Here is a 16307-nt window from a genome sequence, read left to right on the forward strand (position 1 = left end):
GATATTGATACTAGACAATGTCTAAAATTGAAATGATATTGATACTAGACAATGTCTAAAATTGAAATGATATTGATACTAGACAATGTCTAAAATTGAAATTATATTGATACTAGACAATATCTTAACTTGAAATGATATTGATACTAGACAATGTCTAAAATTGAAATGATATTGATACTAGACAATGTCTAAAATTGAAATGATATTGATACTAGACAATGTCTAAAATTGAAATTATATTGATACTAGACAATATCTTAACTTGAAATGATATTGATACTAGACAATGTCTAAAATTGAAATGATATTGATACTAGACAATGCCTAAAATTGAAATGATATTGATACTAGACAATGCCTAAAATTGAAATGATATTGATACTAGACAATGCCTAAAATTGAAATGATATTGATACTAGACAATATCTTAACTTGAAATGATATTGATACTAGACAATGTCTAAAATTGAAATGATATTGATACTAGACAATGCCTAAAATTGAAATGATATTGATACTAGACAATATCTTAACTTGAAATGATATTGATACTAGACAATGCCTAAAATTGAAATGATATTGATACTAGACAATGCCTAAAATTGAAATGATATTGATACTAGACAATATCTTAACTTGAAATGATATTGATACTAGACAATATCTTAACTTGAAATGATATTGATACTAGACAATATCTTAACTTGAAATGATATTGATACTAGACAATGCCTAAAATTGAAATTATATTGATACTAGACAATGTCTAAAATTGAAATAATATTGATACTAGACAATATCTTAACTTGAAATTATATTGATACTAGACAATGTCTAAAATTGAAATTATATTGATACTAGACAATGCCTAAAATTGAAATTATATTGATACTAGACAATGTCTAAACTTGAAATGATATTGATACTAGACAATATCTTAACTTGAAATGATATTGATACTAGACAATGTCTAAAATTGAAATGATATTGATACTAGACAATGTCTAAAATTGAAATGATATTGATACTAGACAATGTCTAAAATTGAAATGATATTGATACTAGACAATATCTTAACTTGAAATGATATTGATACTAGACAATGCCTAAAATTGAAATTATATTGATACTAGACAATGCCTAAAATTGAAATTATATTGATACTAGACAATGCCTAAAATTGAAATTATATTGATACTAGACAATGTCTAAAATTGAAATGATATTGATACTAGACAATGTCTAAAATTGAAATGATATTGATACTAGACAATGTCTAAAATTGAAATGATATTGATACTAGACAATATCTTAACTTGAAATGATATTGATACTAGACAATGCCTAAAATTGAAATGATATTGATACTAGACAATGCCTAAAATTGAAATTATATTGATACTAGACAATGTCTAAAATTGAAATGATATTGATACTAGACAATATCTTAACTTGAAATGATATTGATACTAGACAATGCCTAAAATTGAAATTATATTGATACTAGACAATGCCTAAAATTGAAATTATATTGATACTAGACAATGCCTAAAATTGAAATTATATTGATACTAGACAATATCTTAACTTGAAATGATATTGATACTAGACAATGCCTAAAATTGAAATGATATTGATACTAGACAATATCTTAACTTGAAATAATATTGATACTAGACAATGCCTAAAATTGAAATTATATTGATACTAGACAATGCCTAAAATTGAAATGATATTGATACTAGACAATATCTTAACTTGAAATGATATTGATACTAGACAATGCCTAAAATTGAAATGATATTGATACTAGACAATGCCTAAAATTGAAATTATATTGATACTAGACAATGCCTAAAATTGAAATGATATTGATACTAGACAATGTCTAAAATTAAAATGATATTGATACTAGACAATGTCTAAAATTAAAATGATATTGATACTAGACAATGTCTAAAATTAAAATGATATTGATACTAGACAATGTCTAAAATTAAAATGATATTGATACTAGACAATGTCTAAAATTGAAATGATATTGATACTAGACAATGCCTAAAATTGAAATGATATTGATACTAGACAATGCCTAAAATTGAAATGATATTGATACTAGACAATGTCTAAAATTGAAATGATATTGATACTAGACAATGCCTAAAATTGAAATGATATTGATACTAGACAATGTCTAAAATTAAAATGATATTGATACTAGACAATGTCTAAAATTAAAATGATATTGATACTAGACAATGTCTAAAATTAAAATGATATTGATACTAGACAATGTCTAAAATTAAAATGATATTGATACTAGACAATGTCTAAAATTGAAATGATATTGATACTAGACAATGCCTAAAATTGAAATGATATTGATACTAGACAATGCCTAAAATTGAAATGATATTGATACTAGACAATGCCTAAAATTGAAATGATATTGATACTAGACAATGCCTAAAATTGAAATGATATTGATACTAGACAATATCTTAACTTGAAATGATATTGATACTAGACAATGTCTAAAATTAAAATGATATTGATACTAGACAATGTCTAAAATTAAAATGATATTGATACTAGACAATGTCTAAAATTAAAATGATATTGATACTAGACAATGTCGAAAATGGAAATGATATTGATACTTGACAATGTCTAAAATTAAAATGATATTGATACTAGACAATATCTTAACTTGAAATGATATTGATACTAGACAATGTCTAAAATTGAAATGATATTGATACTAGACAATGTCTAAAATTGAAATGATATTGATACTAGACAATGTCTAAAATTGAAATTATATTGATACTAGACAATATCTTAACTTGAAATGATATTGATACTAGACAATGTCTAAAATTGAAATGATATTGATACTAGACAATGTCTAAAATTGAAATGATATTGATACTAGACAATGCCTAAAATTGAAATGATATTGATACTAGACAATGCCTAAAATTGAAATGATATTGATACTAGACAATATCTTAACTTGAAATGATATTGATACTAGACAATGTCTAAAATTGAAATGATATTGATACTAGACAATGCCTAAAATTGAAATGATATTGATACTAGACAATGTCTAAAATTGAAATGATATTGATACTAGACAATGCCTAAAATTGAAATGATATTGATACTAGACAATATCTTAACTTGAAATGATATTGATACTAGACAATGTCTAAAATTGAAATGATATTGATACTAGACAATGTCTAAAATTGAAATTATATTGATACTAGACAATATCTTAACTTGAAATGATATTGATACTAGACAATGTCTAAAATTGAAATGATATTGATACTAGACAATGTCTAAAATTGAAATGATATTGATACTAGACAATGTCTAAAATTGAAATGATATTGATACTAGACAATGTCTAAAATTGAAATGATATTGATACTAGACAATGTCTAAAATTGAAATGATATTGATACTAGACAATGCCTAAAATTGAAATTATATTGATACTAGACAATGTCTAAACTTGAAATGATATTGATACTAGACAATGTCTAAAATTGAAATGATATTGATACTAGACAATGTCTAAAATTGAAATGATATTGATACTAGACAATGTCTAAAATTGAAATTATATTGATACTAGACAATATCTTAACTTGAAATGATATTGATACTAGACAATGTCTAAAATTAAAATGATATTGATACTAGACAATGTCTAAAATTGAAATGATATTGATACTAGACAATGTCTAAAATTGAAATGATATTGATACTAGACAATGTCTAAAATTGAAATGATATTGATACTAGACAATGCCTAAAATTGAAATGATATTGATACTAGACAATGTCTAAAATTGAAATGATATTGATACTAGACAATGCCTAAAATTGAAATGATATTGATACTAGACAATATCTTAACTTGAAATGATATTGATACTAGACAATGTCTAAAATTGAAATGATATTGATACTAGACAATGCCTAAAATTGAAATGATATTGATACTAGACAATGTCTAAAATTGAAATGATATTGATACTAGACAATGTCTAAAATTGAAATGATATTGATACTAGACAATGCCTAAAATTGAAATGATATTGATACTAGACAATGCCTAAAATTGAAATGATATTGATACTAGACAATGCCTAAAATTGAAATGATATTGATACTAGACAATATCTTAACTTGAAATGATATTGATACTAGACAATGTCTAAAATTGAAATGATATTGATACTAGACAATGCCTAAAATTGAAATTATATTGATACTAGACAATGCCTAAAATTGAAATGATATTGATACTAGACAATATCTTAACTTGAAATGATATTGATACTAGACAATGTCTAAAATTGAAATGATATTGATACTAGACAATGCCTAAAATTGAAATTATATTGATACTAGACAATGCCTAAAATTGAAATGATATTGATACTAGACAATGCCTAAAATTGAAATGATATTGATACTAGACAATATCTTAACTTGAAATGATATTGATACTAGACAATGTCTAAAATTGAAATGATATTGATACTAGACAATGCCTAAAATTGAAATGATATTGATACTAGACAATGCCTAAAATTGAAATTATATTGATACTAGACAATATCTTAACTTGAAATGATATTGATACTAGACAATGTCTAAAATTGAAATGATATTGATACTAGACAATGCCTAAAATTGAAATTATATTGATACTAGACAATATCTTAACTTGAAATGATATTGATACTAGACAATGTCTAAAATTGAAATGATATTGATACTAGACAATGCCTAAAATTGAAATTATATTGATACTAGACAATATCTTAACTTGAAATGATATTGATACTAGACAATGTCTAAAATTGAAATGATATTGATACTAGACAATGTCTAAAATTGAAATGATATTGATACTAGACAATGTCTAAAATTGAAATGATATTGATACTAGACAATGTCTAAAATTGAAATGATATTGATACTAGACAATGCCTAAAATTGAAATGATATTGATACTAGACAATGCCTAAAATTGAAATGATATTGATACTAGACAATATCTTAACTTGAAATGATATTGATACTAGACAATGTCTAAAATTGAAATGATATTGATACTAGACAATGCCTAAAATTGAAATTATATTGATACTAGACAATATCTTAACTTGAAATGATATTGATACTAGACAATGTCTAAAATTGAAATGATATTGATACTAGACAATGCCTAAAATTGAAATTATATTGATACTAGACAATATCTTAACTTGAAATGATATTGATACTAGACAATGTCTAAAATTGAAATGATATTGATACTAGACAATGCCTAAAATTGAAATGATATTGATACTAGACAATGTCTAAAATTGAAATGATATTGATACTAGACAATGCCTAAAATTGAAATGATATTGATACTAGACAATATCTTAACTTGAAATGATATTGATACTAGACAATGTCTAAAATTGAAATGATATTGATACTAGACAATGTCTAAAATTGAAATTATATTGATACTAGACAATATCTTAACTTGAAATGATATTGATACTAGACAATGTCTAAAATTGAAATGATATTGATACTAGACAATGTCTAAAATTGAAATGATATTGATACTAGACAATGTCTAAAATTGAAATGATATTGATACTAGACAATGTCTAAAATTGAAATGATATTGATACTAGACAATGTCTAAAATTGAAATGATATTGATACTAGACAATGCCTAAAATTGAAATTATATTGATACTAGACAATGTCTAAACTTGAAATGATATTGATACTAGACAATGTCTAAAATTGAAATGATATTGATACTAGACAATGTCTAAAATTGAAATGATATTGATACTAGACAATGTCTAAAATTGAAATTATATTGATACTAGACAATATCTTAACTTGAAATGATATTGATACTAGACAATGTCTAAAATTAAAATGATATTGATACTAGACAATGTCTAAAATTGAAATGATATTGATACTAGACAATGTCTAAAATTGAAATGATATTGATACTAGACAATGTCTAAAATTGAAATGATATTGATACTAGACAATGCCTAAAATTGAAATGATATTGATACTAGACAATGTCTAAAATTGAAATGATATTGATACTAGACAATGCCTAAAATTGAAATGATATTGATACTAGACAATATCTTAACTTGAAATGATATTGATACTAGACAATGTCTAAAATTGAAATGATATTGATACTAGACAATGCCTAAAATTGAAATGATATTGATACTAGACAATGTCTAAAATTGAAATGATATTGATACTAGACAATGTCTAAAATTGAAATGATATTGATACTAGACAATGCCTAAAATTGAAATGATATTGATACTAGACAATGCCTAAAATTGAAATGATATTGATACTAGACAATGCCTAAAATTGAAATGATATTGATACTAGACAATATCTTAACTTGAAATGATATTGATACTAGACAATGCCTAAAATTGAAATTATATTGATACTAGACAATATCTTAACTTGAAATGATATTGATACTAGACAATGTCTAAAATTGAAATGATATTGATACTAGACAATGCCTAAAATTGAAATGATATTGATACTAGACAATATCTTAACTTGAAATGATATTGATACTAGACAATGTCTAAAATTGAAATGATATTGATACTAGACAATGCCTAAAATTGAAATGATATTGATACTAGACAATGTCTAAAATTGAAATGATATTGATACTAGACAATGCCTAAAATTGAAATTATATTGATACTAGACAATATCTTAACTTGAAATTATATTGATACTAGACAATATCTTAACTTGAAATGATATTGATACTAGACAATGTCTAAAATTGAAATGATATTGATACTAGACAATGCCTAAAATTGAAATGATATTGATACTAGACAATATCTTAACTTGAAATGATATTGATACTAGACAATGTCTAAAATTGAAATGATATTGATACTAGACAATGCCTAAAATTGAAATGATATTGATACTAGACAATGTCTAAAATTGAAATGATATTGATACTAGACAATGCCTAAAATTGAAATGATATTGATACTAGACAATGCCTAAAATTGAAATGATATTGATACTAGACAATGCCTAAAATTGAAATGATATTGATACTAGACAATGCCTAAAATTGAAATTATATTGATACTAGACAATATCTTAACTTGAAATTATATTGATACTAGACAATATCTTAACTTGAAATGATATTGATACTAGACAATGCCTAAAATTGAAATTATATTGATACTAGACAATGCCTAAAATTGAAATGATATTGATACTAGACAATATCTTAACTTGAAATGATATTGATACTAGACAATGTCTAAAATTAAAATGATATTGATACTAGACAATGCCTAAAATTGAAATTATATTGATACTAGACAATATCTTAACTTGAAATAATATTGATACTAGACAATGCCTAAAATTGAAATGATATTGATACTAGACAATGCCTAAAATTGAAATGATATTGATACTAGACAATGCCTAAAATTAAAATGATATTGATACTAGACAATGCCTAAAATTGAAATGATATTGATACTAGACAATGCCTAAAATTGAAATGATATTGATACTAGACAATGTCTAAAATTGAAATGATATTGATACTAGACAATGCCTAAAATTGAAATTATATTGATACTAGACAATGCCTAAAATTGAAATGATATTGATACTAGACAATGTCTAAAATTGAAATGATATTGATACTAGACAATGCCTAAAATTGAAATTATATTGATACTAGACAATATCTTAACTTGAAATAATATTGATACTAGACAATGCCTAAAATTGAAATGATATTGATACTAGACAATGCCTAAAATTGAAATGATATTGATACTAGACAATGCCTAAAATTGAAATTATATTGATACTAGACAATATCTTAACTTGAAATGATATTGATACTAGACAATGCCTAAAATTGAAATGATATTGATACTAGACAATGCCTAAAATTGAAATTATATTGATACTAGACAATGCCTAAAATTGAAATGATATTGATACTAGACAATATCTTAACTTGAAATGATATTGATACTAGACAATGCCTAAAATTGAAATGATATTGATACTAGACAATGCCTAAAATTGAAATGATATTGATACTAGACAATATCTTAACTTGAAATGATATTGATACTAGACAATGTCTAAAATTAAAATGATATTGATACTAGACAATGCCTAAAATTAAAATGATATTGATACTAGACAATGTCTAAAATTAAAATGATAATGATACTAGACAATGCCTAAAATTGAAATGATATTGATACTAGTCAATGTTAAAATTGAAATGATATTGATACTAGACAATGTCTTAAATTGAAATGATAATGATACTAGACAATGCCTAAAATTGAAATGATATTGATGCTAGACAATGTCTAAAATTAAAATGATATTGATACTAGACAATGCCTAAAATTGAAATGATATTGATACTAGACAATGCCTAAAATTGAAATGATATTGATACTAGACAATATCTTAACTTGAAATGATATTGATACTAGACAATGTCTAAAATTGAAATGATATTGATACTAGACAATGCCTAAAATTGAAATGATATTGATACTAGACAATGCCTAAAATTGAAATTATATTGATACTAGACAATGCCTAAAATTGAAATTATATTGATACTAGACAATGCCTAAAATTGAAATGATATTGATACTAGACAATGCCTAAAATTGAAATGATATTGATACTAGACAATGCCTAAAATTGAAATGATATTGATACTAGACAATATCTTAACTTGAAATGATATTGATACTAGACAATGCCTAAAATTGAAATTATATTGATACTAGACAATGCCTAAAATTAAAATGATATTGATACTAGACAATGCCTAAAATTGAAATGATATTGATACTAGACAATGCCTAAAATTGAAATGATATTGATACTAGACAATATCTTAACTTGAAATGATATTGATACTAGACAATGTCTAAAATTAAAATGATATTGATACTAGACAATGCCTAAAATTAAAATGATATTGATACTAGACAATGTCTAAAATTAAAATGATAATGATACTAGACAATGCCTAAAATTGAAATGATATTGATACTAGTCAATGTTAAAATTGAAATGATATTGATACTAGACAATGTCTTAAATTGAAATGATAATGATACTAGACAATGCCTAAAATTGAAATGATATTGATGCTAGACAATGTCTAAAATTAAAATGATATTGATACTAGACAATGCCTAAAATTGAAATGATATTGATACTAGACAATGCCTAAAATTGAAATGATATTGATACTAGACAATATCTTAACTTGAAATGATATTGATACTAGACAATGCCTAAAATTGAAATGATATTGATACTAGACAATGCCTAAAATTGAAATTATATTGATACTAGACAATGCCTAAAATTGAAATGATATTGATACTAGACAATATCTTAACTTGAAATGATATTGATACTAGACAATGTCTAAAATTAAAATGATATTGATACTAGACAATGTCTAAAATTGAAATGATATTGATACTAGACAATGCCTAAAATTGAAATGATATTGATACTAGACAATATCTTAACTTGAAATGATATTGATACTAGACAATGTCTAAAATTAAAATGATATTGATACTAGACAATGTCTAAAATTGAAATGATATTGATACTAGACAATGCCTAAAATTGAAATGATATTGATACTAGACAATGCCTAAAATTAAAATGATATTGATACTAGACAATGTCTAAAATTGAAATGATATTGATACTAGACAATGTCTAAAATTAAAATGATATTGATACTAGACAATGTCTAAAATTAAAATGATATTGATACTAGACAATGTCTAAAATTGAAATGATATTGATACTAGACAATGTCTAAAATTAAAATGATATTGATACTAGACAATGCCTAAAATTGAAATGATATTGATACTAGACAATGCCTAAAATTAAAATGATATTGATACTAGACAATGTCTAAAATTGAAATGATATTGATACTAGACAATGCCTAAAATTGAAATGATATTGATACTAGACAATATCTTAACTTGAAATGATATTGATACTAGACAATGTCTAAAATTAAAATGATATTGATACTAGACAATGTCTAAAATTGAAATGATATTGATACTAGACAATGCCTAAAATTGAAATGATATTGATACTAGACAATGCCTAAAATTGAAATGATATTGATACTAGACAATATCTTAACTTGAAATGATATTGATACTAGACAATGTCTAAAATTGAAATGATATTGATACTAGACAATGCCTAAAATTGAAATGATATTGATACTAGACAATGCCTAAAATTGAAATGATATTGATACTAGACAATGCCTAAAATTGAAATGATATTGATACTAGACAATATCTTAACTTGAAATGATATTGATACTAGACAATGCCTAAAATTGAAATGATATTGATACTAGACAATGCCTAAAATTGAAATTATATTGATACTAGACAATGCCTAAAATTGAAATGATATTGATACTAGACAATATCTTAACTTGAAATGATATTGATACTAGACAATGTCTAAAATTAAAATGATATTGATACTAGACAATGTCTAAAATTGAAATGATATTGATACTAGACAATGCCTAAAATTGAAATGATATTGATACTAGACAATATCTTAACTTGAAATGATATTGATACTAGACAATGTCTAAAATTAAAATGATATTGATACTAGACAATGTCTAAAATTGAAATGATATTGATACTAGACAATGCCTAAAATTGAAATGATATTGATACTAGACAATGCCTAAAATTAAAATGATATTGATACTAGACAATGTCTAAAATTGAAATGATATTGATACTAGACAATGTCTAAAATTAAAATGATATTGATACTAGACAATGCCTAAAATTGAAATGATATTGATACTAGACAATGCCTAAAATTAAAATGATATTGATACTAGACAATGCCTAAAATTGAAATGATATTGATACTAGACAATGTCTAAAATTGAAATGATATTGATACTAGACAATGCCTAAAATTGAAATGATATTGATACTAGACAATGTCTAAAATTGAAATGATATTGATACTAGACAATGTGTAAAATTGAAATGATATTGATACTAGACAATGCCTAAAATTGAAATGATATTGATACTAGACAATGTCTAAAATTGAAATGATATTGATACTAGACAATGTCTAAAATTGAAATGATATTGATACTAGACAATGTCTAAAATTGAAATGATATTGATACTAGACAATGCCTAAAATTGAAATGATATTGATACTAGACAATGCCTAAAATTGAAATGATATTGATACTAGACAATGTCTAAAATTAAAATGATATTGATACTAGACAATGTGTAAAATTGAAATGATATTGATACTAGACAATGCCTAAAATTGAAATGATATTGATACTAGACAATGTCTAAAATTGAAATGATATTGATACTAGACAATGTCTAAAATTGAAATGATATTGATACTAGACAATGTCTAAAATTGAAATGATATTGATACTAGACAATGCCTAAAATTGAAATGATATTGATACTAGACAATGTGTAAAATTGAAATGATATTGATACTAGACAATGCCTAAAATTGAAATGATATTGATACTAGACAATGTCTAAAATTGAAATGATATTGATACTAGACAATGTCTAAAATTGAAATGATATTGATACTAGACAATGTCTAAAATTGAAATGATATTGATACTAGACAATGCCTAAAATTGAAATGATATTGATACTAGACAATGTCTAAAATTAAAATGATATTGATACTAGACAATGTCTAAAATTAAAATGATATTGATACTAGACAATGCCTAAAATTGAAATGATATTGATACTAGACAATGCCTAAAATGGAAATGATATTGATACTAGACAATGCCTAAAATTAAAATGATATTGATACTAGACAATGCCTTAAATTGAAATGATATTGATACTAGACAATGCCTTAAATGGAAATGATATTGATACTAGACAATGCCTTAAATTGAAATGATATTGATACTAGACAATGCCTTAAATTGAAATGATATTGATACTAGACAATGCCTTAAATGGAAATGATATTGATACTAGACAATGCCTAAAATTGAAATGATATTGATACTAGACAATGCCTTAAATGGAAATGATATTGATACTAGACAATGCCTTAAATTGAAATGATATTGATACTAGACAATGCCTTAAATGGAAATGATATTGATACTAGACAATGCCTAAAATTGAAATGATATTGATACTAGACAATGCCTAAAATTGAAATGATATTGATACTAGACAATGCCTAAAATGGAAATGATATTGATACTAGACAATGCCTAAAATTGAAATGATATTGATACTAGACAATGCCTTAAATTGATATGATATTGATACTAGACAATGCCTAAAATTGAAATGATATTGATACTAGACAATGCCTAAAATTGAAATGATATTGATACTAGACAATGCCTAAAATGGAAATGATATTGATACTAGACAATGCCTAAAATTGAAATGATATTGATACTAGACAATGCCTAAAATTGAAATGATATTGATACTAGACAATGCCTTAAATTGAAATGATATTGATACTAGACAATGCCTTAAATTGAAATGATATTGATACTAGACAATGCCTAAAATTGAAATGATATTGATACTAGACAATGTCTAAAATTGAAATGATATTGATACTAGACAATGTCTAAAATTGAAATGATATTGATACTAGACAATGCCTTAAATTGAAATGATATTGATACTAGACAATGTCTAAAATTGAAATGATATTGATAGTAGACAATGCCTAAAATGGAAATGATATTGATACTAGACAATGTCTAAAATTGAAATGATATTGATACTAGACAATGTCTAAAATTGAAATGATATTGATACTAGACAATGTCTAAAATTGAAATGATATTGATACTAGACAATGCCTTAAATTGAAATGATATTGATACTAGACAATGCCTTAAATTGAAATGATATTGATACTAGACAATGCCTAAAATTGAAATGATATTGATACTAGACAATGCCTAAAATTGAAATGATATTGATACTAGACAATGTCTAAAATTGAAATGATATTGATACTAGACAATGTCTAAAATTGAAATGATATTGATACTAGACAATGTCTAAAATTGAAATGATATTGATACTAGACAATGTCTAAAATTGAAATGATATTGATACTAGACAATGTCTTAAATTAAAATGATATTGATACTAGACAATGCCTAAAATTGAAATGATATTGATACTAGACAATGCCTAAAATTGAAATGATATTGATACTAGACAATGCCTTAAATTGAAATGATATTGATACTAGACAATGCCTAAAATTGAAATGATATTGATACTAGACAATGCCTAAAATGGAAATGATATTGATACTAGACAATGCCTAAAATGGAAATGATATTGATACTAGACAATGCCTAAAATTGAAATGATATTGATACTAGACAATGCCTAAAATTGAAATGATATTGATACTAGACAATGCCTAAAATGGAAATGATATTGATACTAGACAATGCCTAAAATTGAAATGATATTGATACTAGACAATGCCTAAAATAGAAATGATATTGATACTAGACAATGCCTAAAATTGAAATGATATTGATACTAGACAATGTCTAAAATTGAAATGATATTGATACTAGACAATGCCTTAAATTGAAATGATATTGATACTAGACAATGCCTTAAATTGAAATGATATTGATACTAGACAATGCCTAAAATGGAAATGATATTGATACTAGACAATGCCTAAAATTGAAATGATATTGATACTAGACAATGCCTTAAATTGAAATGATATTGATACTAGACAATGCCTAAAATAGAAATGATATTGATACTAGACAATGCCTAAAATTGAAATGATATTGATACTAGACAATGTCTAAAATTGAAATGATATTGATACTAGACAATGCCTTAAATTGAAATGATATTGATACTAGACAATGCCTAAAATTGAAATGATATTGATACTAGACAATGCCTAAAATGGAAATGATATTGATACTAGACAATGCCTAAAATTGAAATGATATTGATACTAGACAATGCCTAAAATAGAAATGATATTGATACTAGACAATGCCTAAAATGGAAATGATATTGATACTAGACAATGCCTAAAATTGAAATGATATTGATACTAGACAATGCCTAAAATAGAAATGATATTGATACTAGACAATGCCTAAAATTGAAATGATATTGATACTAGACAATGCCTAAAATGGAAATGATATTGATACTAGACAATGCCTAAAATTGAAATGATATTGATACTAGACAATGTCTAAAATTGAAATGATATTGATACTAGACAATGCCTAAAATTGAAATGATATTGATACTAGACAATGCCTAAAATAGAAATGATATTGATACTAGACAATGCCTAAAATAGAAATGATATTGATACTAGACAATGCCTAAAATTGAAATGATATTGATACTAGACAATGCCTAAAATTGAAATGATATTGATACTAGACAATGCCTTAAATTGAAATGATATTGATACTAGACAATGCCTAAAATAGAAATGATATTGATACTAGACAATGCCTAAAATTGAAATGATATTGATACTAGACAATGTCTAAAATTGAAATGATATTGATACTAGACAATGCCTTAAATTGAAATGATATTGATACTAGACAATGCCTAAAATTGAAATGATATTGATACTAGACAATGCCTAAAATGGAAATGATATTGATACTAGACAATGCCTAAAATTGAAATGATATTGATACTAGACAATGCCTAAAATTAAAATGATATTGATACTAGACAATGTCTAAAATTAAAATGATATTGATACTAGACAATGCCTAAAATTGAAATGATATTGATACTAGACAATGCCTAAAATAGAAATGATATTGATACTAGACAATGCCTAAAATGGAAATGATATTGATACTAGACAATGCCTAAAATTGAAATGATATTGATACTAGACAATGCCTAAAATAGAAATGATATTGATACTAGACAATGCCTAAAATTGAAATGATATTGATACTAGACAATGCCTAAAATGGAAATGATATTGATACTAGACAATGCCTAAAATTGAAATGATATTGATACTAGACAATGCCTAAAATAGAAATGATATTGATACTAGACAATGCCTAAAATTGAAATGATATTGATACTAGACAATGTCTAAAATTGAAATGATATTGATACTAGACAATGCCTTAAATTGAAATGATATTGATACTAGACAATGCCTAAAATTGAAATGATATTGATACTAGACAATGTCTAAAATTGAAATGATATTGATACTAGACAATGCCTTAAATTGAAATGATATTGATACTAGACAATGCCTAAAATTGAAATGATATTGATACTAGACAATGCCTAAAATGGAAATGATATTGATACTAGACAATGCCTAAAATTGAAATGATATTGATACTAGACAATGCCTAAAATTGAAATGATATTGATACTAGACAATGCCTTAAATTGAAATGATATTGATACTAGACAATGCCTAAAATGGAAATGATATTGATACTAGACAATGCCTAAAATTGAAATGATACTGGCACTAGACAATGTCTAAAATTGAAATTATATTGATACTAGACAATGTCTAAAATTGAAATGATATTGATACTAGACAATGCCTACAATTGAAATGATATTGATACTAGACAATGCCTTAAATTGAAATGATATTGATACTAGACAATGCCTAAAATTAAAATGATATTGATACTAGACAATGCCTAAAATTAAAATAATATTGATACTAGACAATGTCTAAAATTGAAATGATATTGATACTAGACAATGCCTAAAATTGAAATGATATTGATACTAGACAATGTCTAAAATTAAAATGATATTGATACTAGACAATGCCTAAAATTGAAATGATATTGATACGAGACAATGCCTAAAATTAAAATGATATTGATACTAGACAATGTCTTAAATTGAAATGATATTGATACTAGACAATGCCTAAAATTAAAATGATATTGATACTAGACAATGCCTAAAATTAAAATGATATTGATACTAGACAATGCCTTAACTTGAAATGATATTGATACTAGACAATGCCTAAAATTGAAATGATATTGATACTAGACAATTCCT

General features: G+C 24.6%; 1 protein-coding gene across 1 annotated transcript in view; it reads left to right on the forward strand.

Annotated features, from left to right (window-relative positions):
- LOC145291558 (protein white-like) overlaps positions 1–16307 on the forward strand; it is a 302163-nt gene that overhangs the window by 230551 nt on the left and 55305 nt on the right. The window lies entirely within an intron of this gene.

This window comes from Euprymna scolopes, chromosome 12, assembly GCF_053919585.1.
Source record: "Euprymna scolopes isolate OS-2025 chromosome 12, ASM5391958v1, whole genome shotgun sequence".
Lineage (NCBI taxonomy): Eukaryota > Metazoa > Mollusca > Cephalopoda > Sepiida > Sepiolidae > Euprymna > Euprymna scolopes.